The following is a 5987-nucleotide window of genomic DNA, read 5'->3' on the forward strand; positions in this document are numbered from 1 at the left end:
AAGCCCCACCCAGCAAGGCTGGAGACTGCTGAGGGGGCCCGGACTGCATCATGTATCAGAGAAGCAGGTGTGCAGAAGAAGCTAAGGTCACACACACGGTGTGATCTCACTTTAACCTGCCTAGCACCAAGCTATAACTCCTTTCTGGGGCGATGACCTCTTAACCCCAAACACTTTTTAAAGGGTGTATGATTTAACATGGTCACATAGGGGCCCAAGCCTCAACACGAGTTTTAGTGAGGACAAAAAACATTGAATGTTTAACTTGTATTATTCCCATCTCGTGTGGAGTGTCATGTATGCCGTGGTGTGTATGTGAGGGTCGGAAGCCATCTGTGCTCTCAGCTCTTTCCTATCTTTACATGGAGACAAATACTGTGCATTTCAAGGGAGGGTGTCATGACACAGGAAAGCAAGTCTTTTGATTCAGGAAAAATATAAGTGTGTGTGTGTGTGTGTGTGTGTGTGTGTGTGTGTATGTGTGTGTGTGTGTGTGTGTGTGTGCACGCGTGCACGAACATGTGTTTGCATGCACAAATGCAGAAAGGTAAATGAAGTAACCAAGGCCAAATGTAAACTATTTCTGAACCTAAATACTGGTTGTTTCTCAAGCATTTTTAGGTAGGATAAAAAGGAGAGAAAGGCAGATGCCTGGCTTTGATGCCTGAGCTCTGAGGACAGAGAAGGAGGTAAATGTCTGTGAGTTCCCGGCTCCTCCCCAATGCCACAGTTTGACCCACCCTTCCGGGAAAAATAATGAGAGAAAGGGATGCTCACCCTACCAAGTTTAAGTCAGGAAAAGACTCAGTTTAGTCACGACGTTTTATTTTATGTCGTATTTTATTTCCACCCAAAAGAATCAATCCCAGGTACTAGTGTGAAGCAAGGTTTCTGAGAAAAGCAAACACAACAGTGATCGAATTCCTGTGCATCTGAATCTGTGTAGCATGGGACTCTACGGGGAGAACCAACACCTCACTCCAACAGACAGACTCTGCTGGGTGTGAGCAATGACTCAGGACTTTGGGCATTGGCAGTTTAACCTTTGTTTTGTTCTCAGGGATCCCTAGTGATCAATGCTAATGGTCTGGGACTAGGAGAGAGGAGGTGGTGACTCACATTTATAAGTTCCAAATGCAAGGACTCAGCTTTCTGTCTCCCAGCAGCCAAATCCCTTCTCTGGGTTGTGCCTCTTTGGTAAAATGGCAAACGATTTTAAGCTGACAAAGATCTTTCAGCGTAGCATGTTACAAGGCTCCCTGACACAAGAAACCCAGGCTTGGTGATTGCACTGTTTCCTTAATCTCTGGCAAGGCACCTCGTACTTACACTCTTAATATTTTAGGCGAAGCTTAAATTGTGTTTGAAATGCCAGCCCTCTGAAAGAGCCGAGATGCATTCCGCATAGTTAGACCTTCCCTTGGCAGCAGCCAAGGTGGGGATTCTTACAACATCAAGATAAGAATCTCTTCCGTGTAGATTTTTAGTTCCCTCAGGGATTCAAAGATCAAGTTGCTTGGAGACCCCATGGAATTTGCAGAAAAAGCAACTCTAATCTTGACATCTGTAATTAACATTTTATCTTATTCCGAACATTCAGTTTGCTGGCAACTCAGCTGCTCTTTGGAGCTGAATAATGATCTTCCCACAGCCCATCCCACACGGAGCTGCCTCCCGAGTGTGGGTGGGGTGTGTGGAACTCTCTCGGGGCCTTCCGTCTCGGGCAATGTGTCACATTCTTGTTTCTATTATACGATGCTTACGAACAACCGAGTTTCTGTTCCCTCACTGTCCCTGCAGGCTTTGTAAGCCAAGCTCCTGATCGGGCATCAGGCTGAGTCATACAAACACCAAGGGCACAAGATCAACCGGAGGCTGTGAACTATCTGTGGAAAACACGGTTCTGGGACCGGTGCAGACATCCAGGCATCCCGCAGAGTACCGTTAAGAGTTCTCTTCTCCTGGCTGTTCACTCGCGCAAAAGTAATTTAAGTAAACCGGAACTCGACACATAGGAACTTTGTTGTGACAGGGGACACAATTTCCTGTCCTCCAATACTCTCCTATACACTTACACCTGTGGCTGGGAATGCACACGCGCCTGTGCTGTGCCAATCCACACTGCCACCCAAATGAAAAGGGAGCTCCTCTCTGTCTCCCCTGAGAAGGATCATTTGTCGACTTGACATACTTCATGGACTCAACAAATCTTTCTTGAAGTTTCACAGACCCAGTAACTTCACTAGGGGTGACATAGTAAACAATAGGGAACGGATCCTGCTACCTCCAACAGGCTGGTGAGGGGACAGAGAGGACAAAGATCAGAATGAATGAATTCAGATGATTATTAGATAATCATTAGATTATCTATTAGATAATCATAATCTGATGATTAGAGATTCAAGAAAGACCCAAAAGAGTGCTTTCGTGCAATTATTGGGAATGCACCAGACTGAAGGTTCAAAGACCATTTTAGCAGTGATGGCATTTCGGCTGGGACTGAATCACAAATGTTTAGATTCTAGCAACACGTTTGAGTTTTAGGTTTCTTTTCTCCAGTTGGCTATAAGGGAAAAAAACAAAAAAAAAAAAAAAAACAAAAAACAAAAAACCTTCATTTAAGTCAAGTGTTCATGATATAGCTCGGCTTCTACCGACTGCAATTTTAAGTTTCATTTTAAAATGCCCTTCTATTACTCAAATTCATTTTGGAGATCTAAGTGGCAAATCTAGACCCATTAGTTATAAGTGATATAAAAATACCCAGAAGATGTTCCTTCGGGGACTGAGCTGGCCTTTTAGACAAAAATAATGACTTCATTGCAGCACCAGATGCTACGGGCTCACACATCTCAGCTGCTTCCAACAAAACAACTGCTCAGGTACAGACACTTACAATCAAGTCTGCTGAGGATTCATCAGCCCGAAGGGCCTGTGCTCTAGGTTAGAGGCAGACATACTTCTGACCAGGAAGCTTGTCTATGAGATGCTGTAACTTACTCTTTAGCATTTTAGACCTCGGAGTGCATAGCCCTTGTGATTCATGACGGGTGTCAACGGAGGCGACTGACTGCAGGTGACCCCGCGAGAGGTTCTGCGGTGTGTAAAATAATCACTAGTTGTGTGATCTCGTGACAACCATTTACTCTCCTTAGATGCCTATTTTTATTTTTATTTTTTAAAGATGTATTTATTGTATATGAGTACGCTGTCACTGTCTTCAGACACACCAGAAGAGGGCATCAGATCTCATTACGGATGGTTGTGAGCCACCGTGTGGTTGCTGGGAATTGAACTCAGGACCTCTGGAAGAGCAGTCAGTGCTCTTAACCACTGAGCCATCTCTCCAGCCCGATGCCTAATTTTATATGTGAAAAGAAGAAAATGTCAGCACAAGAACTCGTCTTCTGAGATCCCATCAGAATGATTTCATGTTTGGTCTATCTGGAAAGCAGAGCATCCTAAATCTTTTTTAAAATTTCTTTTACATGTGTGGATGCTTTGCTTACATGTGTATGTCTGCATACCACATTCATGCAGTACACTCTAAATTCAGAAGAGGGCGTTGGATCCCTGGAACTGGAGTGACACGCGGTTGTGAGTTCTCATGTGGGTGCAAACTTAGGACTTCTAAAGGGAACCCTGAACCCTGAGTCATCCTCAAACCCCAGAATCGAATTTTATAGAAAATCCTCTGGCAGCCAAGTCCTTGTATGTCTTGTGGCCAAGTCCACATCCAAAGACAACTGCAGAGAATCTTCCCTCTACAGCCTACAGAGTGGAGATCTCGGTTTCTTGGGTCAACCAAGCAACGTGTGTATTACCATTAATTCGGTTCTCTATGTCCCTACCCACTTGCTTTAATTAATTAATGTGATTAATCCTAGCAGACTTGCTCAGGCTCTCGCTAAAGACATAGAACCAAAACCAAATGGCAAAACAGTTGAATTTTGTGAAGAGCCGGCTACAGGAAAGGCGAACAAGGGAAGCCGATGCCGACGGAGTCCGTCCGGGACCTCAACATTTGCTGTAACTAAACACGGCTAATAGTTGGCTGATTTTTAAAAGATACATTTTATGATCCTCACAGCAATATAACTTACTGAATAATAATCTCAGACTGTGGTTAAGTTTAGAAGAGGAAAGTAAGTCACTCCTAGTGACTTATCTACTGAAAGATCCTCTGACCTATTTTCCTAAGCAGTTCATGTATTCTCTTTCTTCTGCTGCTCCTTCTGTAACGCCTTCTGAAGTCTGTTTTCCTCTACTGAACACATCTTTACTCCTTTTTTGTGGAGGGATGGGGTGAAGAAAGAACACAGGCTCAAGCCAGACGCTCAGCTGTGATCAGAACCACATCCCTCAGCACTCACAGAGCCCCGAGCAGACGACCTGGCCTCTTCATTTATCGTCTGAGATAATACCGCTATTTATCCAGAAGACGGTTGTGAAAACTGAGCTAATTCTTAGGATTCGTTCAGTGCAGTGCCGGGCAAGCAGCAGTACTAAATAAAATGTCAGCTATTTTTAGTGTGCGAAAATATGTCAAGCAGTTTTATTAATCCTGAATGTGTGGGTGGGCCTTAACATCTTTTAAATACTTGATTTTATAAATGGCCCATCCATGAATATCTGTGAAAATATATCTTTGACTATATCCTAAAGATCTTAGTCCCCAGTGTAATTGTTGAGACAAAGGATGTCCACACTTGAGGTTCTGCTAACCCACCTCCACAGAACTTGCTTCAGTGTACTCAGATGTATGTGCTTTTCCACTTGGCATAACTGTTCTTTCATGGTAATAGATAATAACTTTGCCAAGTTGTTCAGTAACTAAAGAAAAAAGTCCTTATTCCTTTAATTTACATTTCTTTGGTCAGTAGAAAAGAATTATAACTTTTCACATGGTTTTAACCATGCCGATTTTTAATTATTTAATGATATACTCTTTAGGGCTTAACTAAATTTTTTTCTATTGTAGGTATTACTTGGCTTATGTGCCTTTTAAATTAAAGACTCCAGTGAAAACTTGTCTTCCTTTATTTTTTTTAATTATTCTCATTGCTACTGAACGTTTTATAGCTTGAACGAAATATATAGCCAAGAAGAATATTTGCAAAATATGCATCTCCTAAGACATGCTTCTTTGAAAGCATGGGGGTACAGAGAGTACTGAAAAATGTCTCATTTAATGAAACTGGATTGGGGAACCACTTATTTGATTGTTTTTATTTTCAGCACAGTTTTATTTGGCTCGTTATTATTTTATTTTGACTTGTCCCAAATCATTAGGGACAGGGAGTGAATGAACCCCTCCTGCTTTACACATTTGGAAGCCACAGAAGTCACATCACAAAAGCCTTTTCACAGTGCTTTGAAAGGTCAATTCCCACAATGCTTTGCAGAGTCATTTCCCACAATGCTTTGCAAGGTCATTTCCCACCATGCTTTGCAGGGTCATTTCCCCAGCATCTGCACGTAACGCGGTACTTTATCCTGAAGCTCAGTTCTCACAGGAAGACTAAGGGTTACTAAAGACACAGAGGGAACAGCTGCATCTTTGAAATGCCCTTCCTGGGTATTCATTCTTACACAGGCCACCATCAGGGCTTCCGGAAATGTCAGCTAGTCTACATTACTTTATTTAACTGTTCACCTGTCTGCCAGAAACATAATTGAAGTGGTTGAGCACCTATTGTTCCACCTACTGTGACAAACAGAACAGGAAGCTCAGCAAAGTCTGTGCTACAAGGGAGGACACCAGTAGGTACATAAGTTAATACAGTGCAGGGTGGTAGGTACTAGTATTACAAACAAAACAATGTATGAGAAAAGCAAGTATGTGAATGGATACCTCTTCTTACAGTGAATTACAAGAACTTTCATCTATCGCTTTTATAAACAATTAAGTAACTGTCCAAGAGGCACTGTAATCTTCCAGTTTACCTGCTGGATCTCCATCCCTCAGTCCTTGCTTCTTTTCATCC

This window comes from Micromys minutus, assembly GCF_963924665.1.
Source record: "Micromys minutus genome assembly, chromosome: 31".
Classification (NCBI taxonomy): domain Eukaryota; kingdom Metazoa; phylum Chordata; class Mammalia; order Rodentia; family Muridae; genus Micromys; species Micromys minutus.